The sequence below is a fragment of the Hemitrygon akajei genome, chromosome 6 (genome assembly GCF_048418815.1).
Source record: "Hemitrygon akajei chromosome 6, sHemAka1.3, whole genome shotgun sequence".
Lineage (NCBI taxonomy): Eukaryota > Metazoa > Chordata > Chondrichthyes > Myliobatiformes > Dasyatidae > Hemitrygon > Hemitrygon akajei.
The window spans coordinates 158,655,112-158,678,899 of NC_133129.1; the positions used below are offsets into that span (position 1 = coordinate 158,655,112).

The 23,788-nt window shown below is 39.5% G+C and overlaps 1 protein-coding gene across 14 annotated transcripts in view; it reads right to left on the reverse strand.

Annotated features, from left to right (window-relative positions):
- LOC140729646 (leucine-rich repeat-containing protein 4C-like) overlaps window positions 1–23,788 on the reverse strand; it is a 1,048,826-nt gene that overhangs the window by 332,909 nt on the left and 692,129 nt on the right. For 11 of the 14 annotated variants that reach the window (XR_012099387.1, XM_073049655.1, XM_073049661.1 and 8 more), the window contains one exon: window positions 11,277–11,338. The exons of the other annotated variants lie outside the window; for them this stretch is intronic. The gene's annotated coding sequence lies outside the window, so the exon portion shown is untranslated. The remainder of the gene's footprint in view (window positions 1–11,276; window positions 11,339–23,788) is intronic. 14 annotated transcript variants of the gene reach the window in all.

The following is a 23,788-nucleotide window of genomic DNA, read 5'->3' on the forward strand; positions in this document are numbered from 1 at the left end:
ATACTATATTATACGCCCTCTCTTTTCCTCTTCTGCTTTTGTTGATTTCCCTTGTTAGCCAAGGTTGCCTCATTCTCCCTTTAGAATACTTATTCATCTTTGAAATATATCTATCCAGTGCCTTCTGAATTGCCACCAGAAGCTCCAGCCATGGTTGTTCTGCCATCATCCCTGCTAATGTTCCCTTTCAATTGACTTTTGCCACCTCCTTTCTCATGCCTCTGTAATTCTCTTCACTCCACTGTAATTCTGATACATCTGACTTTATTTTTTCCCTCTCAAACTGCAGGGTGAATTCTATCATATTATGATCACTGCTTCCCAAGACTTCTGTTATCTTAAGCGCCCTAATCAAATCTGGGTCATTTCATAACATCCTGTACAGAATTCCCATTTCGTTTGTGGGTCAACAATCTGCTCTAAGAAAATCTATTAGGTATTCTACAAATTCCCTCTCTTGGGATCCAGCACAAATCTGATTTTCCCAATCTACCTGCTTATTGAAATCTCCCATGACTATTGTAACATTGCCTTGATTACATGCCTTTTCTATTTCCCATTGAAATTTACACCCCACATCCTGTCTACTATTTGGGGACCTGCATATAACTCCCTTCAGGGTCTTTTTACTCTTGCAGTTTCTTATCCATACAGATTCTACATCTTCGAATCCTATACCACCTCTTTCCAAGGATTTTATTTCATTTTTCACCATCAAAGCAACTCCATCCCCTCTGCTTCTTTGACTGTCCTTTTGATACAATATGCATCCTTGGATGTTAAGCTCCCAACTGTGCTCTTCATTCAGGCATATCTCAGTGATGCCCACAGCATCTTCTTGCCAATCTCTAACTGCGCTACACGATCATCTACCTTATTCTACATACTACATGCATTCAAATAGAACTCCTTTAGTCCTGTATTCATCACCCTTTTCAATTTTGCTCCCATGTTACACTTCATCTCATCTGACTGACTGCAATTTTAACCTATCATCTGTCTTTCCATTCTCACAGTTGCACACCGCATTGACTTATATACCAACTGCCCCATCCTCAGCCCTATCACTCAGCCTCTTGTCCCCCTGCTGACTTAGTTTAAAGTTCATTTACCTTAGTTCTCTAAATGGGAACAAAACTCGTTGGCTTTGAATATTAAAGACTGAAATGAAATAATAGCTGGATTCGGATTCAGGTTTAGATTTATTTTTCATACGTACATCGAAAAATACAGAGAGATGCATCGTTCACATTAAAATCAACACAACCTGGGACTGTGCTGCTACACATTCCAGTGCCACAATGCTTAGCAGGAAAACACAAAACACAGCAAGGAACAAAACAAAAAAATGGCAAAACAACTCCTTTTCCTCCTTCCCTCTCAGCCTTTCACACATGGACAGGCCTCCAAGAATCCAGTATCCAGACTTCAAACACATCAGGCTCCAATGTCTGGAACTCTGATCGACCTTTGGGCTTTGATCTTCAATATCAGGAGACCTTAGGCCCAATGACCACATCGCTGAACTTTCAGCAGGAAGTGGAGAGCTGACCTCTAACTCCTCTACACCTGTGTCCCTAAATCCTAAACTGATCCCTAACTTCCTGCTCAGTCCCTAAAGCTGTCCTTATGTACTTAAAAAATAACTGAGCTACAATCTCGATGGAGACCACAGCTCATTGCCATCTTGACCTTTAAGATCACTCTTTGTGAAAACCGAGTCTGCCCTTTATTGTTGTCAGCTTAATACCTCTTCTGTAGTCAAGATTTTAAAAAAACAACCATCCTAGAACCATCTTTCTATCATGCACATACACAGGTCTTGATCATCTTTATATCATGCAGACTGACAATCAATGATGAAGATGGAGGAGGCAATATGCAGGAGTCCAGGCCCTGCACGACAAACATGCAATTCCTTTTTCCATTTGCACATATACTTGCTTTTAAATTTCGCTCCAAATCACTTTGGCATCTGATTGTATTTTGTTCCATGCATGTCCACCCACTGGTATCCAAGGATTTACCTGCTGTATGTTTCAAACAGAGCTGCAAATTGTTAACACCATGTAATGTATCTCTAGGCAAGGAATACCACCTTCACTCTGTAAACATGAATGTCTTCATACTGTGAACCGATTGGACAGGAGAATCATGTGGTGTGCCTGCTGTACAGTAAAATACTTGGCACATTCAGTTTTCTCTGACATCTGTAAACCGCAATGCATAAATACCTTAAATATACTATTCTGTAAACGAATCTTGACTTCTTTGGAAATACTGTATTATGATATGTTTCAATAAATCAGAGAAAATATTGCAAATTGGCGATGAGAGTTTTCTTTAAAACTTTGAAGATTTTAAAGAGACATTTAAAGGGCAGTGGTGACTTATATGGCACAATTTACGTGATTACATATTACCAAAATGGAGTTTTCATGGCATTTACTTGTGATCACAGATGGAATTATGCAGTACTGATTCACTGCAAACTAAGAAGACAAGGGACAATTGAGGTGAATCAACAATGAATCATCCCAAGTGCCAAGTTTAAGTCTATGTCTAGTAAACCTTAACTAAAGAACATCTAAAACTTTGACAAATTTCTAAAGATGTATGATGGAGAGTATACGGACTGGTTGCATCACAGCCTGATATGGAAACACAATGCCCTCGAACTGAAAATCCTACAAAAAGTAATGGATATGGCCCAGTCCCTCCTCACCACTGAGTACATTTACAAGAAATGCCCTTCTCACCACTGAGTACATTTACAAGAAATGTCACAGGAAAGCAAAATTCATATTATTGATATGATAACTTTACATCTATAGTATTCTGATATTTATTATTATACAGAAGTAAGAACTAAATATTTAAAACTGTATATTTGATTAGATCTTTTGATCTAATGATTGATCAATTTTTGTTGCAAATTGCAACTTTAAATCAGCACAAAAGTGTAACTTAGATGAAGAAGCGTTGATGACAAAACATAATCAGACCAGAGTATGAATATTAATCATCATTTCTCTTTTCTAATCCTGCTATAAAACATACTGTAGTCTGATAGAAGGCAGATCAATATTTTATAAAAAAGAAAACCAAAATAGAACTGACTGGGTTTAGCTATATTTGATGGGGTTCAATATTGTTCGCAATGTAGACATAAAGTAAGCAAAAGAAAAAGATTTTTTGGGGGGCAGTGAGATGAACATTGATTTCATTCAGAAGTAACAGCATAGTTACTACTTCTGCAGCAACTGGTCATGCAAAATACCAAAATAAACCTGACTCTAAGGTCGTTCGTTTCATTTTTCCACCTGTGGTCTAAAGCAACAAAAAATGACAATGATGTCCTCATCAAGTTGATGATTTCTTCAATTTATTTTGTCATTAAACAAGAATATATTATGAAGTTGGAGCTTTTCCTTTGACAGGAGTTTTGTCCTAATTATTTCAGAAATTACTCTTGTATATTTTTAGTGCAGTGTCCTAAATGTGCCACACAGAGAATGTGAGATGAACAGGTATGTACCATCATGGTGAAAACTAGAACCTTATATGTCCAAACATAATCTTGCTCCAAGCTGTTCTCAGATCTGGCATAACAAGACACATTTCTCAGTAGAGGAGATAATTCAGAAATATGCAGCACTGATGAAAACCTATGGCTCTACTTTCAATGGTCACGGAGATATTACTGGCAAAATCTGATTATATACAATAGACAATAGACAATAGGTGCAGAAGTAGACCATTCGGCCCTTTGAGCCTGCACTGCCATTCTGAGATCATGGCTGATCATCTACTATCAATACCCAGTTCCTGCCTTGTCCCCATATCCCTTGATTCCCCTATCCATAACATACCTATCTAGCTCCTTCTTGAAAGCATCCAGAGAATTGGCCTCCACTACCTTCTGAGGCAGTGTATTCCACACCCCCACAACTCTCTGAGAGAAGAAGTTTTTCCTTAACTCTGTCCTAAATGATCTACCCCTTATTCTTAAACCATGCCCTCTGGTACTGGACTCTCCCAGCATCTGGAACATATTTCCTGCCTCTATCTTGTCCAATTCCTTAATAATCTTATATGTTGCAATCAGATCCCCTCTCAATCTCCTTAATTCCAGCGTGTACAAGCCCAGTCTCTCTAACCTCTCCATGTAAGACAGTCCGGACATCCCAGGAATTAACCTTGTGAATCTGCGCTGCTCTTCCTCTACAGCCAGGATGTCCTTCCTTAACCCTGGAGACCAAAAGTGTACACAATACTCCAGGTGTGGTCTCACCAGGGCCCTGTACAAATGCAAAAGGATTTCCTTGCTCTTGTACTCAATTCCCTTTGTAATAAAGGCCAATATTCCATTAGCCTTCTTCCCTGCCTGCTGCACTTGCTCATTCACCTTCAGTGACTGATGAACAAGGACTCCTAGATCTCTTTGTATTTCTCCCTTACCTAACTCTACACTGTTCAGATAATAATCTGCCTTCCTGTTCTTACTCCCAAAGTGGATAACCTCACACTTATTCACATTAAATGTCATCTGCCAAGTATCTGCCCACTCACCCAGCCTATCCAAGTCACCCTGAATTCTCCTAACATCCTCATCACATGTCACACTGCCACCCAGCTTAGTATCATCAGCAAACTTGCTGATGTTGTTCTCAATGCCTTCATCTAAATCGTTGAAGTAAATCGTAAACAGCTGTGGTCCCAATATCGAGCCCTGTGGCACCCCACTAATCACCACCTGCCATTCCGAGAAACACCCATTCACCGCTACCCTTTGCTTTCTATCTGCCAACCAGTTTTCTATCCATGTCAATATCTTCCCCCCAATGCCATGAGCTCTGATTTTACCCACCAATCTCCTATGTAGGACCTTATTAAATGCCTTCTGAAAATCGAGGTACACTACATCCATTGGATCTCCCTTGTCTAACTTCCTGGTTACATCCTCGAAAAACTCCAATAGATTAGTCAAGCATGATTTGCCCCTGGTAAATCCATGCTGGCTCGGCCCAATCCTATCACTGCTATCTAGATATGCCACTATTTCATCTTTAATAATGGACTCTAGCATCTTCCCCACTACTGATGTTAGGCTGACAGGACAATAGTTCTGTGTTTTCTCCCTCTCTCCTTTCTTAAAAAGTGGGATAACATTAGCCATTCTCCAATCCTCAGGAACTGATCCTGAATCTAAGGAACATTGGAAAATGATTACCATTGCATCCGCAATTTCCAGAGCCACCTCCTTTAGTACCCTAGGATGCAGACCATCTGGACCTGGGGATTTGTTAGCCTTCAGTCCCATCAGTCTACTCATCACCGTTTCCTTCCTAATGTCAATCTGTTTCATTTCCTCTGTTACCCTATGTCCTTGGCCCATCCATACATCTGGGAGATTGCTTGTGTCTTCCCTAGTGAAGACGGATCTAAAGTACTTATTTAATTCTTCTGCCATTTCTCTGTTTCCCATAACAATTTCATCCAATTCATTCTTCAAGGGCCCAACATTGTTCTTAACTATCTTCTTTCTCTTCACATACCTAAAAAAGCTTTTGCTATCCTCCTTTATATTCCTAGCTAGCTTGCGTTCGTATCTCATTTTTTCTCCCTGTATTGCCTTTTTAGTTAAGTTCTGTTGTTCCTTAAAAATTTCCCAATCATCTGTCTTCCCACTCACCTTAGCTCTGTCATACTTCTTTTTTTTTAATGCTATGCAATCTCTGACTTCCTTTGTCAACCACTGTGGCCCCTTCCCCCCCCCCCCTTGGAATCCTTCCTTCTCCGGGGGATGAACTGATTTTGCACCTTGTGCATTATTCCCAAGAATACCTGCCATTGATGTTCCACTGTCTTTTCTGCTAGGATATCCGTCCATTTAACTTTGGCCAGCTCCTCCCTCATGGCTCCATAGTCTCCTTTGTTCAACTGCAAAATTAACCCTGCAAATGTTTGCATGGATAACTAATAAATTGTCAAAGGCTTGTGTACCTTCTAAAGTTTCAGAGCTGCAGAACCTCAATGTTTGCATTCGATCTTGCAAAAGGTGAGCTCCTTGACTAGAATAGGTTTTACCTGGAGGGATAATGCCCATAGCTGCATTACTTAAAGATACTGAACAACAGACTTGGGCAGTACATATTTAAGCAGGATGGCCCTCTTTCCTTTAAGGTAGGATATTGTTTACCAAGATCTGCTGTTGACACCATTAATGTTCATCCTGACATTCTCTACCTTCCTGGATAAGACATCACCCTCACCTCAATTTCTGTAAAGAACCTTAGAGTACATTGACTATACCACCAAATCTAATCCAGACTGATCTCCTACTTCCCCCTATCCCATCATTTTTATTCCTGTTGCCAATGGTCCTCACAGTGATAACCCCATGTTTGCTTCCAGACCTTGATCTTCTTCCAACTTCTTCCCTGAACTACTCCTTGGCCTCCTCCATTCTGTCACCAATATCCTGACAGGTCAATCCAATCTTATTGGCAGTGCATTCCATCTTGTCACATACCTCTCAATTTCTATCCTTACAGATTGATGTCCTATATCACTCCATCACATTTCCTCTGATCATAAATTTACTGCCTCATACTTACATGAGTTTTGATTTTATTTTTGGTCAGGCCTTGATGTGTCCTTTAAAGGAAAACATCTATTACATCTATCCTTCGATTGAACTGCAAAACATATTTGATTATAACTATTTTTATGCCTTTGGGGTTTATGTTTTGTCCACCAATGATATGTGAAATTAATCAATTTATAATTTTATTATTAAAAATTCGAAAATAATCCTCACTTGTTGCTCATGCCTTCTGAGGCAACTCTAAAAAGGTTCACTTTCTTATGCAATTGGGACTACAGGGAATGGTTACATTTATTTGATAGCAGCAATCTTGAATATTTATTTGATATTACATCCTTTCACATAAAAAAACCTTAATGTGTTTATCTATATTTCCCCTTCAGTAAGAAGTATGATGCTCAATCTCTGACTAAGTAACTAAGTTAAGTCGACAAGCAGTTACATAAGACAGCAGGTCAGAACAACTGTATCATGAAAGATCTGTATTGGTAATGTTGGAGCTGACAGGCTTTCCTATATTGCATAATTGTTCATTTTTTAAAAAAAATTATGACCAATAATTTTCACACAGAGCAGCTGAAAACCTTCTGAAAACAGCAAGATAAATTACTCAGACATCTCAAGGAAGAACATGTAAATTCCTTCCTTAATAACAATGTAATAAGCTCTTCAGTCCTGCAAAGGGGGCTGTAGAATGTTGTTATCCGAGGTTTATGGAGCACCTGAATTGGTTAATTGTTGCTTAGATTTCCTTTTTTTTTTCTCCAGCAACTCATTCTTTCTAATGCAGCTTCTGGTGCTTTCTGTTTAAACGTTTTAATTTTATTTTGATTGGCTGTGGATTCTGCATTACTTGTATTATTTAAGCAGATGCCTGATTAGAGCTAATTGCAGGGTTCTAGTTTTGAGAATATGTCCGGCACTGTTGCTTGGCTGAGCCACCAATGTTCTTTTGGAATTCAGATCACCATTTCTACATCAGAGTCTGTCTTTCCTCCACAATTGGGTTTCAACATTACCAGTACACAGCATGACAAATAAGCCTCAATTTGACTTGAGCCAATCATATTTTTCAGTACCCTCAATAAGTGGGAAGAGCTGATGGTCAGTATTATGAGTTAACATTCTCACACAAAGTAACTGGGTTATTGTGTTAACAAAATGATGCACCATCAATAACTCTCGGAGACATGAGGCGAACGATAGGCTTTTATTAGCAGCAAAACGGAGCACAGCATCTCGGAGACTGAGGGGGGAGCAGTGCCTCCAATCGCCTTTATACAGGGGTCTGTGGGAGGAGCCACAGGAGCAATCAGCAGAGGGGAGTGTCCAGACAGGTACACATAGTTTACCACACAAACGTATATGAATTAAGTTGGAAATGGAACATTTGGGAAAGGAGTAAAATGACAGGCCTTATCAGCTACAAATACAAACGATTTGCCCAGGCAGACAACAAATACAGAATTAAACACATTACTTCAGGAAAAATTGTTTTAAAATTGCAGATTTCACAGGATGCAGCCTATCAACTCTCACAGACAGTGGGATAAACTCACTGCAAACTCGGCATTATAATAGTTTGCCTGGGGAAAAATTAAAATGTAAACTTAATTACACTTAGTGCTGTGGCACAGCAATTCTACAATAAACTATGAAAGGGTAAGTAATATCACATATTTGCATTGATTATTCTTTGCATAATTTATAGAAAAATTCCTACGAGGTACAAATCAGAATCAAATCATACCCAAGATAACTGTACAGCTCCCCTGTGGTGGAATGTGATTTAAGGTGATTGATATTTAATAGTTCATTGGTAAGCTCAGCATTAGATAGGAAAAAGATAAAGAGTTGGCTAAAATTCAATTACCTTGTTGAGAAAGGTGGAATTTGTTTTGCCATGCTAAGGCAAAACAAACCTAAGCAGCTGTTTTGGTGAGGTCTGTGTAACCCTGTGCTATTTTCAGTGAACTGTATGATTTGTATTGAGCCTTCAAGAAAATATGTAGGCCACTTGCAAAATATTAATGTTAGGTGGGAAATCAGACCATCATCTAACATCTGACTTAGTACCTACAAATCATAGACCCACTGTGCATTGTACATTTCATATCTACACTGAAAGATACAATTAACTTGTTTTTCACTTATTAATTCAGAATTACAGTGCCTGTGGGCCTATTGATTTTTTTTTTTGGTTTTGAAACAGTGCTGTTTTCTAGAATAATATTCTCAGCGACTTTCCATTAGGCTGGCATATTACACGAGTAACTAACTATGCACACAAGTTGATAACTGTTCATAAAGCAGGCATGGAAATGCAAAATTTACCCAGAAACCCCACAGGTCAGGCAGCATCTGTGGAGTTAACCTAGAGATCAATGACCTATTATCAGAACAGGCAAAAGTGGCAATGTTACAAACTTAAGGTACAGTGAAAAAGGAGGAACAAAAGAAAAAGTGGAGCATCCATTATAAGGTGGAAACCAGGTGGGAATATATGATAAAAAGGGATGATGTGAGGATGGTAACAAGATGGGAATAAACAAATGAAAGTTCCTGAGAATTGTAAATGAGAGGCCAGACCTAAATTTTGAATTCAGAAAGCTCTAAAATGCCTCATTCAAAGATAAAGCGATGGCCATCTTGCTTACCCTCAGGTTACTTAAAGTAATTGGTTACTGGAAGCTCAGGATCCGCTTGTGAATGGAAATGAGGTGAAATTATTATAATCAGCAAGCAGCAGGTGCTTGGACTGCCGCTTGTGCCAGTTTCATTGAATGTTTGTTAATCACATATTGTGATCCTCATTCTTAGGGACTATTTATTTCAGCATCATATGGGCTTACAAAAAGTATACTGAAAAAATTTAAACACATTGAGCTCAATGCCCAACTATTTTATCGATCGTGAATCTTTCCAATTTTATATAAAACACTTGTGGAAGAAAATTATCAAAGAGAAAACAGAGCAAATGATCATCTACTCTGATTTCATGGATCTTTAAATATGGAGAGAAACTGTTTAGATCCTCGCCTTTTGTACTTCCTCTTTCTTAAACTGGCTTCTTTCACCAGGGAAGAGGGAGTGTGGCAATGAAATAAATAGCATGGTGTACTACAACAATGGTCACACTGATAAATATTCCATCAGCTGTAAAGCACTTTGTATGTCCCAAAGTCATCAAAAGAGCCATAGGAATGTATCTCTTTTTGCCTAAAATTAATGCAGGCTGGAGTAATGGCAGTTAGAATTACATGATGTATGTATTTATTGAGAAGTACTTTCAATAACAATTAAATGAAGTGCCAACCTTGGCTCTGTGATAGCACTAAATCGATGAGAATATGACAAGTTTAAGAGCCAGTGCAGTGTTGGAGTGTTATTATTGGAACTGCTGCCTTTTACATGAACAGGTAAACTACCATCTAATCTGCCCTCTTGAATAGATATATAAGACCGAAATGGTATTATTTAAAAGACAACATGTTATACAAGCTAATATTTATTCCTGTGATATTGTAATTAGAAGATCTAGCTATTTACCTCCTTGCCAGATGAAGGATTTTTCTGTATTTCTCTCTGCCATTACATTTGAAAAATAAGTTTGTTAACAGTTTTGTACTTCCGTATGTTCAAAAATGAGGATATTATTTAACTTTTTTTTCTCTTTATGAAAACTTTCCATATTTCTTCTATAAAGTGTAGATTATGTAATCCGTTCAAAAATCCAAGTTGGCAAGAAACAGATGCTTCTTATCTAGAGGTCTCCATTGTGTAAATAACTTGCTCTGAATGTTAGGTGGCATTTTGAGTTCCATTTTGTAAATAAGCGACAGGAAACACATAATCTATCTGCCTGATGTTGGCAAGCATTTTCAGAAATTAGGTGACTCCAATAAAACTTAATTTGATGCCAGGAAGCACATATTTCCATCTAAGTGACTGTCCCCAGCCACACATGTTGGCTCTACATCTGTATTTATGATCGAGGCAATTAAGAGGAATTGGCAGAGGGTAGACACTGTGGAATAATTTGTTCTTTGCTGAATTTTACATGTTTTAAATTGCACAAAATCCAAGCATTGAGAGGAAGACCTGGAATGGCTGCTTCAATGATTTCAGAGTTAGTATTAGTTTCAGTCTCATTTCATTTCCGGATACAGTTCCTTATTCTTCTCTCTCTGTGCCTCCACATCATTTTGCCACTTTGCTGTTATTGGAAGAATTCAGAGCAGAGAGTCTAAATGGCAAAACCTTTACAACTGTTTTGTGAATTATTCTGTGCCCTTCTATTTGCTGATACATTTACATGACACGCTGCCAGAATGCAAATTGGAAATAAGCGAGCAGTTCATGGATATTTTATAAGATATTCTCTGCACAACAGGTTCTGCTCAGATCACTGTGAACAAGAGTGCAGATGCAGAGTAACACAACTTTCATTGCTGGTTATAGAAGGGAACGGATGCAACAGAACAACAAAAAGTGTTCTATATTGTGCCAAAGGGACAAGGATACTCTGGTAACCAGCAATTGTGATTAAAACAACTAGGAAAAGCTCACCACACCATGCAAAACTAAATATGGCTTCTTCTCTTACAAATTGCAATATATTCACAATGATGAATATCAGAAACATACAACAGCAGGATTCACTCACTGTGTTCAACTGGCATTCAACGGGCATATTATGCAGGCTGTGAAATCTGGATGGATGATAATCTGCAGAGAAAATCAAAATAGACATGAAGAAACAAAAACACAAGAATTCCACAGATGCTGGAAATCTAGAGTAATACTCACAGAGTGCTGGAGGAGCTCAGTGGGTCAGGCAGCATTGATGGAAAGGAATAAACAATTAACTTTTCAGACCAACACTTTTCATCATCCTCTCCATAGATGCTGCTTGACCTAATGAATAAACAAAGATATTCAACCTTTTTTGGAATATTGTGTGCAGTTTCAGTCACCTACCTACAAGGAAAGATGTAAATACGGTTGAAAGAGTACAGAGAAAATTTACAAGGATGTTGCTGGGTCTGGAGGACTTGAATTATACGGAAAGATTGAATAAGTTAGGACTTTATTCCTTAGAGCATAGAAGATTGAGAGGAGACTTGATAAAGGTATATAAAATTATGAGTGGTATAGATAGGTGTGAGGTGCTACATTTTGGTAGGAATAATCCAAATAGGACATTCATGGTAAATGGTAGGGCATTGAAGAATACCGTAGAACAGAGTGATCTATAATGGTGCATAGTTCCCTGAAGACGGAATCTCATGTGGATAGGGTGGTGAAGAAAGCTTTTGGTATGCTGGCCTTTATAAATCAGAGCATTGAGTATAGGAGTTGGGATGTAATGTTAAAATTGTACAAGGCATTGGTAAGGCCAAATTTGGAGTATTGTGTGCAGTTCTGGTCACCGAATTATAGGAAAGATGTCAACAAAATAGAGGGAGTACAAAGAAGATTTACTAGAATGTTACCTGGGTTTCAGCACCTAAATTACAGGGAAAGGTTGAACAAGTTAGGTCTTTATTCTTTGGAGCATAGAAGGTTGAGGGGGGACTTGATAGAGGTATCTAAAATTATGAGGGGGACAGATAGAGTTGACGTGGATAGGCTTTTTCCATTGAGAGTAGGGGAGATTCAAACAAGAGGACATGAGTTTAGAGTTAGGGGGCAAAAGTTTAAGGGTAACATGAGGGGGAATTTCTTTACTCAGAGAGTGGTAGCTGTGTGGAATGAGCTTCCAGTAGAAGTGGTAGAGGCAGGTTCAGTATTGTCATTTAAAGTAAAATTGGATAGGTATATGGACAAGAAAGGAATGGAGGGTTTTGGGCTGAGTGCGGGTCAGTGGGACTAGGTGAGAGTAAGCGTTCAGCATGGACTAGAAGGGCCGAGATGGCCTGTTTCTGTGCTGTAATTGTTATATGGTTAAATGGTTATAGGGTAAATGCAAGCAGGCTGATCCACTGAGATTATGGGTAACATACAGACATTACGGTTTAAGGGTGAAAGGTGAGAAGTTTAAGGGGAACATGAAGGGAAATGTCTTCATTCAGAGGGTCATGAGTGGATGGAATGAGCTATCAGCACAAATGGTGCATGCAAGCTTGATTTCAATGTTTAAGCTAAGTTTTGATAGGTTCATGGTTGATGGTCATGGTACAGGTTGTTGGGAGTAGGCGGTTTCAACATGGACTAGATGGGCTGAAGGGCTTGTTTCTGTGCTGTACTTTTCTGTGACTCTATGGCTTTAACTTCTCTTCTTTCTAATACATTACAATAATGCAAGTCACTGAATATGCTTCATTTCCCACATCTGTCGAAATACAAACTTGCACCTTAATATTAATATTTTATATCCAATCGATATGAGTATCAACTCCATCTGATGAAAAAGGACTACACGCTGCAGTGAAAAGGTGATAGGTAAAATGTAATAACCATATAACAATTACAGCACGGAAACAGGCCATCTCGGCCCTTCTAGTCCGTGCCGAACGCTTACTCTCACCTAGTCCCACTGACCTGCATTCAGCCCATAACCCTCCATTCCTTTCCTGTCCATGAACCTATCCAATTTTTTTTTAAATGACAATATCAAACCTGCCTCTACCACTTCTACTGGAAGCTTGTTTCATATAGCTACCACTCTCTGAGTAAAGAAGTTCCCCCTCGTGTTACCCCTAAACTTTTGCTCCTTAACTCTCAACTCATGTCCTCTTGTTTGAATCTCCCCTACTCTCAATGGAAAAAGCCTATCTACGTCAACTCTATCTATTCTCCTCATAATTTTAAATACCTCTATCAAGTCCCTCCTCAACCTTCTACGCTCCAAAGAATAAAGACCTAACTTGTTCAACCTTTCTCTGTAACTTAGGTGCTGAAACCCAGGTAACATTCTAGTAAATCTCTTCTGTACTCTCTCTATTTTGTTGACATTTTTCCTATAATTCGGTGACCAGAACTGGACACAATACTCCAAATTTGGCCTCATCAATAATGTCTTATATTGCTCAAACAAATTAATGGTCAGAATCCTGATTTATAAATTGATGGAGCACTTATATCTGTAAGAAGTGTAGCAGTTAAATTATTGCATAGCAGCCAGGAGGTCTGAACTGAAATATATCCACAATGGTCAGGGTATTTAAATTTGGTGAATTAAATAGAGAATAAGCAATAGCATTGATAATGATGGCTATGAATCTACAGCACTGTTTTAACATCATATCTCCTCTCTTTAAAGAGGAACATATTTCTCCTTCACATAGGCTGGCTAAAAATCCAGGACTGAGGAAGGGTCTTGGTCTGCAATGTTAACTTTTTATTCTTTTCCGTAGATGCTGCCTGGCCTGGTGAGTTCCTCCAGCACTTTGTGTGTGTTGCCTGGATTTACAACATCTGCAGATTTTCTCTTGTTGTTGAATGGAATAAGATGGGATGAGGTCAAGAAATGCAACATGTGAAACTGAAGAATGTTAGAAATGATAGAAATATTTGGCTAGTCAGGCAGTGCTTACAAAGTATGATGCCCCCTCAAATGGCCATTGTCCCATGGCACCATGTCAAAAGAGGAAAGCAGAACCCTATAGCTCTGGTTTATGCACAAAATTAGCTTATCACTGCACAGATAAGAATGTAGGCACTAAATGTTTGGATATGTCTGTGTGATTTACCAATAATGCACAGCTGCCTGCTTTTTGAACAATACATCATTTAGGAATTTTAAAAAAAGAAATAGGTATGTAAACTTCCAACTAACCCAAGCCCACATGCCCCTATGACTCTACAGTTAATAGTTGACATCTACAACAATGCATTGCCTAATTCCAAATGCATTAGGCAATGGGCTGGATCATTCATCACCCTGAGATTCTGCTCACCTGCAGCTGGGCCATGTTACTTTATCCAGCATTGTCCTAGATAACATCACTTACTGGCGACCAAGTCAATGGCATGGAAGTGGCTAGTTATGTCAATAAGCATTTTTGGGGTTCACTTACATTAAAAGGAACACAGGAACTACTAAGTAGTCAAAATAATGCTTATAAATTTAGCTCCTTTTGATTAAAAAAAGAGTGCACACAAAAGTAATTACAGATATCTAAGCATTCTAAATTAAATCAAATGAAATGATCAATCTATCTTCCTTCCTACAGCTGACTTCTCTCAGTCATTTTAATGGTCTCCTTGGATATTCAGCAGGCATGGGCTCAGTGGGCAGGCTTGCTAGCTTGTAAAATCTCTGAGCGTGTCCCAGCCTAACAGCTGGGAAATCTGCAACACTTTGCCTCGTCTTACTGATCTCTAGAAGTCCACCAGCTGAGCTCAGCACCTTGCTGAGTATAAGCTTGTGTTACTGCCACCATTCAGAAATATCCAACAATGGACAATTTGTCAATAGAACTTTGTTGATCTCAGGGGAAGATCAGCCAGGGTATATAGCCAGTGGCCACTTTATTAGATACATATGTACACCTACTTGTTAATGCAAATATCTAATCAGCCAATCATGTGGGAGCAACCCAATGCGTAAAAGCCTGCAGACGTGGTCAAGAGGTTCAGTTGTTGTTCAGGCCAAACATCAGAATAGGGAAGAAAAGTGATGTAAGTGATTTTGACCATGGAATAATTGTTGACACTAAACAGGATGGTTTGAGTATCTCAGAAACTGCTGATCTCCTGGAATCTTCATGTATAACAGACTGATGAATTTACAGAGAATGGCGTGAAAACAAAAACAAACTTCCAATGAGCAGCAGTTCTCTAGGCAAAAAAACACATTGTTAATGATAGAGGTCAGAGGAGAATGGCCAGAATGGTTCGAGCTGACAAGAAGGAGACAGTAACTCAAATAACCATGCAGAAGCTACCCAATAAGGTAGCCACTGAGTGTGCATTATGAGACAGAACTTCCACTAGAATATAACATTTTTCTCCTCCCACCTCCCAGAGGAAATTGATCACATCCAGGCAAAGCAGGGCAAAATATCAAAGAAATTCAACCCCATGTCTTGTCTGGCATAAACTGATAATCTAATCCTTTGCTGTGGTATAAGGAATATTGTGCTGCAAGCTTCCTTTGCCCAGGGCATTGACTGTGCCTCCACATAATATTAATCAACATATCAGGCTTCCATTAATTGCTGTACAGTTATACCGATTGATAAAAGATTTCACATTTGCCATTTTCAGAAATCCATTTCAGCCTTAAGTTAAACAATAACTTGATGTTTGACAAAAGCTTAACAAACTTGAAATTGCTTCTCTTCCAATGGAACTTTCCAGAGCTTCTGAGCATGTCCAGCTGTTTTATAACTGCACTGTTGAAAACTGGCACAATCTCAAGTTCAACTTGCAGCTGAATATTCAATGAAACATAAGGCAGAAACTCTACCTCCAGGTTTCAGGTAGTATTGAAAATTTTTAAAAATTGACAGCTTAAAAAACATTAATAATATTAAACAAAGTTTTGGGATTCAAGTCATTGGCATTAAGAAGGAGAGTAGATCTTGTTGAAACATTTGTGGTTCATAGAGGCTAGATGGGGTAAATACTGAGACAATGTTTCCTCTTATGGGAGAGCCTGTATTCAAAAGTTATGGTCTCAGATAAATGGACAGCCCTTTACGACTGAGACAAGGAAGGACTTCCTCTCTCAGAAGGTTATGAGTCTTTGGAACTCCTTGAAACAGAAAACTATTAGGGCAGAATCCTTATGGAGACTTAATGCTGAAATAGATTTCTAAGAAAGAAGGAAATCAAGAGGAAAGTGAATGGCATAGTACTCTCTAGGAGATGAATGCCACTCACCAGTTTCCACTTCTCACAGTTTTACTGTCTTATTTTCTCAGATCAATTCTTCTTTTCTAGACATTGAAGTTAAAGCCAATTTTTCATATCAAAATAGTTTCAATGAATCGAAACCTTAGTCTTCATGTAAACCTGTACAAACATCCCATTTCTAATCTAAAAATCAAGCATGGAATTATTTAGATTGTGTTTCTTATAAAATTATAATTTTCCTCCAAGAGTTCCTTGTGGCATTAAATCCTACAGATTTACCACCCTCTAGCCAAAGAAATTCTGCCTCATCACTTTTCTAAACGGACGTCCTTCTATTTTAAGGATGTGCCCTCTGATCCTAGACACACTTGCTATAGGAAACATAGTCTACACATCCACTCTCTCTTGGTCTTTCAATGTTCGATAGTTTTCACTGAGATCCCCCTCATTCTTCTAAACTCCAGTGAGTACAGGCTGCACGCCATCAAATGTTCCTCATACATTAATTCTCTCATTCCCAGAATCATTCTCATGAACTTCCTCTTGACCCTCTCCAAGACATCTTTTCTTCTACAAGGGGCCCAAAACTGTTCACAATTATCCAAGTGCAGTCTGACCAATGCCGTATAAAGCCTCAACATTACATCATTGCTCTTATATTCTCATCCTCTTGAAAAGAATGCTAACATTGCATTTGCCTTTCATACCACCAACTCAGCCTTTAGGGAATCCTGCACAAGGGCTCCTCAGTCTCTTTACACATCTGATTTTTGAATTTTCTCCCCATTTAGGAAAGCGTCTTTGCCTTTATTCCTTCTACTAAAGTGCATTACGATACTGTTTCCTGAACTATATTCCATCTGCCACTTCCTTGCCCATTCTCCCAATCTGTCTAAGTCCTTCCATAGACACCCTATTTCCTCTACACTACCTATTCCTCCACCTGTCTTCCTATCATCCACAAAGTTGGCCACAAAGCTGTAAAGTCCATCATCCAAATTATCGACATACAGTGTGAAAAGAACTGGTCTCAACACCAACTCCTGCAGAACATTACTAGTCAATGGCAGCCAACCAGAAAAGGCCCCCTTTATTCCCACTCTTTGCTCCTGCCAGTCAGCCAATCTTCCATCTGTGCTAGTATCTTTCCCGTAATACCATGTGCTATTATCTTATTGAGCAGCCTCATGTGTGGCACCTTGTCAAAGGCCTTCTGAAAATCCAAGTTATCAACATCCACTGACCATCGTCTGTCTATCTTGCCTGTTATTTCCTCAAAGACTTCCAACAGATTTGTCAGGCAAGCCTTCCCTTTAAGAAAGCTATGCTTATTTTATCACGTGCCTCCAAGAACCCAGAAACCTCATCTTTAATAGTGGATTCCAACATCTTCACGCCCATTGTAATTTATATCCTACAACCTAGCTACTGTTCAGAAACTTGTGTATAATTTGCATCAGGATCTTTTTACCTTTGCCTTCTATCCACAAAAATTCTACATCTTCCAATCTGATTCTATGTGACCACTTTCTAAGGATTTAAAGCCACCCCACCCTATCTGCCTATCTGCCTCCTTTTTTAGATACAATTTATATCTTTGGATGTTAAGCTCCCAACTATGATCATCTTTCAGTGATGCCTACAATGGCATACCTTTCTATCTCTAACAACTCTGCAAGATCATCTAACTTATTCTGAATACTGAGTGCAGTCAAATATAACACTTTCAATCATTTAGTCATCACCCTTATAACTTTTGACCCATGTTACACTTTAACTCATTCCAGTGACTGCAATTTTGCCCTATCATCTGCCTTATCTTCCTCACAGTCTCACTACAACCTGCATCGACATGTGTGCAAACTGCCCTATCACTTTGGTTCCCATTGCCCAAGCAAATTAATTTAAATATTCCCAAACGGATCTCGCCAACCTGCCCATAAGGATATTGGACCCCTTGGGTTCAGGTGTAACCCGTCCCTTTTTTCCAGTCCATACCGTCCCAAGAACCCTCTCTTTGCACAAGATGCTCAACCATTTATTTATCTGTACTCTCATCTTATTCCCGTCCTGACTAGTATGTGGTATCAGGAATAATGCAGAGATTACTACCTTGGAGGTGCTGTTTTACCAGTGTCATTGGTGCCAATATGCACCATAACGTCCGACTGCTCACCCTCCCTCTTAAGATTACTCTGCTGCCACCCTGAGACCTCCTTGACCCCAGCACCTGGGAGGCATTACACCATCTTGGCATTTTTTCTCTCATCAACGGAAGCTCCAGTCTGTCTCCTTAACTATAGAGCTTCCTATCACCATCGCACTACCTGACTTTACCCGACCCTGCTGAGCCTTGGAGCAGATCACAGTGAAAAGGGGCGGGCCGCTGCTGCAATATTACTGCATTGCCAAGCATAGCTAAATTTTGATTAATTGCTTAATAATATCAGCAGCAGTACAGTGCTACAAAACATTTGTCACAGTTAAATCCTGTACATGCTGCAAAGAATGATTATTTGTAGTGAGTAATGATGTGCAATGCTAAGACTATAAGATATAGGAGCAGGAGTAGGCCATTCAGCCCATTGAGTCTGCTCCACCATTCATTCATGGGCTGATCCAATTCTTCCAATCATCCCCACTCCCCTGCTTTTACCCTTTGATGCCCAGGCTAATCAAGAACCTATTTATCTCTGCCTTAAATACACCCAATGACTTGGCCTCCACAGCTGCTCTTGGCAACAAATTCCACAGATTTATCACCCTCTGACTGAAGTAATTTCTCCGCATCTCAGTTCTAAATGGACTTCCTTCAATCCTGAAGTCATGCCTTCTTGTCTTAGAATCCCCTACCATGGGAAATAACTTTGCCATATCTTATCTGTTCAGGCCTTTTAAAATTCGGAATGTTTCTATGCGATCTCCCCTCATTGTCCTGAATTCCAGGGAATATAGCCCAAGAGCTGATATTCTATACCTCTAGAAATGAATGCCAACATTGCATTCGCCTTCTTCAGAACCAACTCAAACTGGGGGTTGACCTTTAGGGTATCTTGCACAAGGACTCCCAAGTCCCTTTGCATCTCTGCATTTTGAATTCTCTCCCCAGCAATGTAATAGTCTGACCATTTATTTCTTCCACCAAAGTGCATGACCATACACTTTCCAACATTGTATTTCATTTGCCACTTCTTTTGCCCAGTCCCCAAAACTATAAGTCTCTCTTCAGGCTCTCTGTTTTCTCAACACCACCCGCTCCTCCACCTATCTTTGTATCATCGGCAAATTTAGCCACAAATCTATTAATACCATAGTCCAAATCATTGACAAATATTGTAAAAAGCAGCAGTCCCAACACCAACCCCTGTGGAACTGCACTGGTAAGTGGCAGCCAGCCAGAATAGGATCCCTTTAATCCCACTCTCTGTTTTCTGCCGACCAGCCAATGCTCCACCCATGCTAGTAACTTCACTGTAATACCATGGGCTCTTATCTTGCTAAGCAGCCTCATGTGCAGCACCTTGTCAAAGGCCTTCTGAAAATTCAAGTACACCAAGCCTACTGCATCTCCTTTGTTGACCCTGCTTGTAATATCCTCAAAGAATTGCAATATGTTTGTCAAGCAGGATGTTCCTTTCAGGAAACCATTGCTGGCTTTGGCCTATCTTGTCATGTGCCTCTAGGTATTCTGTAATCTCATCCCTAACAATCAATTCCAACAACTAATATATGAATTTCAGCCCACCAATGTGATTGGCATTCATCTGCCTTCTTGGTTCAGGTGCAATTAAGGATAGACACTTAAATAAAAAAATGAAAATTTTGAGCTCCATCATGGGTACTAGCCTTTGTAGTATTCATGACATCTTCAAGGAGCAGTGCCTCAAAAAGGTGGGGTCCATCATTAAGGGCACCCATCACGCAGGACATCACTGTTACCATCAGGAAGGAGATACAGAAGCCTGAATGCACACCCTCAGTGACTCAAGAGCTTCTACTTTCCCTCTGCCATCCGATTTCTGAATGGACAGCAAAACCATGAAGATGACCTTACTACTTTTGTTATTTCTGTTTTTGCCCTACATATTTACTTGATACACGTATATATACTTACTGTAATTCGCAGTATGATTTCCTATATTACCATGCGTTGCATTGTAATGCTGCTGCAAAGTTAACAAATCACACAACATATGCCAGTGATATTAAACCTGATTCTGATTCTCCTATTCCTAAAATGGACAGCTTCTACATACATGTGTAATATTATAATTGATTTGTCTCAGCTGGAATCAGAAGCTGCCACAGGTTTAAAACGGTAAACTACGTATTTCTGATACTCCTAGTTAAACTTGTAATATAGGAGGTATTTCCTTTGATATCCAGCTGCAATCCTCCCTGATAATTAGGCGACTGGGTGGCAGCGATAATGTATCACCATGAGAAAGTTATGGATTTCAGACATCACCCTGAGCTACAAGCACTTCACTGCAATATTGAAAAGATGCTGACTTATTACAGATGTCATCTTCTTGATGACTCCATATTGCTTTTTCCTGAAGACAACTTTCAAGACTGAAAGAAAAATGTGATGGATACTGGAAATATGAAACAAAATGATATAAATCAGAATAGACCCAGTCAGCATCTAGTTAGCTGATATTTTATATATATAGATAGATAGATAAATAGATAGATATAGATATATACATAGATATAGATAGAGAAATAAATTAGCAGTTGTCTTGCTTGAATCGTAATAAATTTCAAAGTTTTGCAGAAATTTTTCCTTTAATTCTTGCTGATGTTCATTGATAATTCATTGCTGGACACCAGAAATTCTGAATAGGACCATTTTATTGAGCACCATCTGCCACAATAGGTAGATTTTCCAGTGGCCACCCATTTTTTACTTCCCCTTCCCAGTCCAACATGTTGGTCCATGGCCTCCTCCACTGCCACAATGAGGCCACTCATTGGAGCACCATGAAGGCATGAACACTGATTTCAACTTCTGGTAATTCCCCCTCCCCTTTCTCTTGTTTTCCATTCCCCATACTGGATCCCCGTTACGTCATCACTTCTCTTAAACTGCCCATCACCTCCCTCTGGTGCCACCCCTCTCCTTCCCTTTCTCCTGTGGTCCACTCCCTTCTCCTATCAGATTTCTTCTTCATTAGCCCTTAACCTTTTCCATCTACCACTTCCCGGCTCTCACTTCATAACTCCTACCCCACCGGCCTACACCTGTCTTCATGTATCACATTCTATGTTGTAATCCTTCTGCTCCCCCGACATTTTATTCTGGCTTCTTCACGCTTACTTTGAATGAAGGGTCTTGGCCCAAAATATGGAATATTTCTTCCTCTGCAGAGACGTCGCCTGAAATAGCAGATACTCTCCAGCATCTTGTGTGTGTTGCTCAGGACTTCTAGCATCTGCAGGATCTCTTGTGTTCAGCATTAATGCTAGTACACTCAAGGTTTCTCAACATCCATCATCAACTTTAACTGTTTTCTCTCTGCACCCTTCAGAAGTAATCTTTAGATGCTCAAGTGTAAGTCATTTATAGACAGGGCCAATTTACCTGATACTAACTCCATTTCTATTTCCTTCCAAATTGAAATTCAACTGTTTTCCATAACTTTTCTTCTTTGTACTTCACCCAATTTCACACCTAACCTCCCATGATTCCATAAATTCTGAGAACTTTAAATCTGTTTACTTCTGTTATGAGGTATTTTGTGAAATTTATTTTTAATATTTCATGTATTTAATATCATGTAAAATATCTTCATCAACTATAGCTCACGATATACCATAAACTCTTGAGCGATGACAAAATATTTTTCTAATCAAATAGAGTATTAGGTTGAATAGGCAAGAAAATTTAAAATGAAACATGTTTATCTTGTCAGAGAGTAAGAAAAATCAGAGATGGCTGGAAGAATGAATTTTAGCTCAATCTATTTCATTCATACAGAAAGCTATTTAAAGACCAAAACAACATAAGACATAGGAGCAGAATTAAGGCCATTCAGCCCATTGAGTCTGCTCTGCCACTTTACCATGACTGATCCTGGATCCCATTCAACCCTATACACCTGCTCTTTCACCATATCCCCTAATACCCGACCAATCTTGAATCTATCAATTTCCACTTTGAAGATACCCATGTATTTGACCCCCAGCAGTCTGTAGCAGAGCATTCCAAAGATTAACCACGCTTTTGCAAAATAAAAAATTCCTCCTTACCTCTGTTCTAAAGGGTCACCCCTCAATTTTGAGGCTGTGCCCTCCAGCTCTGGATACCCCCACCATAGGAAACATCATGTCCACTTCCACCCTATCTAGTCCTTTCAATATCCATTAGGTTTCAATGAGATCTCCATGCATTCTACCAAATTCAAGTGAGTACAGGTCCAAAACTGCCAAACGGTCCTTATATGTTAACCCCTTCATTCCCAGAATCATCCTCATAAAGCTTCTCTGGACTCACTCCAATGACAACACACCCTTTCTGAGATATGGGGCCCAAAACTGTTGACAATACTCCAAATGTGGCTTAACTTGTGTCTTGTAAAGCCTCAGCATTTCACCTTGCTTTAATATTCTATATCCCTTGAAATAAATGCCAACTTTGCATTTGCCTTCTTTACCACAGACTCAACCTGTAAATTAACCTTCTGGGAGTCTTGCACAAGCACTCTTCAGTCCCTCTGCACCTCTGAAGTTTGATCTTTCTCCCCATTTACAAAATAGTCCGCACTATTGTTCCTTTTACCAAAATGCTTTATCATACATTTCCCAGCACCGTATTCCATCTACCACTTTTTTTTCCCATTCTTCCAATTTATCTTAGTCCTGCTGCAATCGCATTGCTTCCTCAGCACGACCTACCCCTCCACCTATCTTTGTATCATTCACAAACACTCTCTGCAATTGGATCCTTGACTCAAATACCATCTATAAATTTGCTGACGATACAATCATTGTTGGTAGAATCTCTGGTCGTGACCTGAAAGCCAAGATCAGGGAGGATAAAGACAGGTATAGGAGGAAGCATGAGTGGAAACTCCAGCAGAACAACATGAGAGAGGTCTGGAGTGGGATGAGGACCATCACTGGGTTCTGGCAAACTAGCAACAGAGGAGCTGAAGGCAGTGTGGACAGGGCCAACGAATTTAAATTGTTCTTCAACAGATTTGACACTGTGACCCCTGCACATCCCCCACAAGATTCATCTGTTGTCGGCCCCCAACCAACTCATACTCCACTCTCCCCTCCTACCCCTCCTCACAGCCCCCCACCCTGCTCTCGTGATTACACCTATCCCACACCTGAAACCACCACGGTGGGCTTCACAGCTGAACA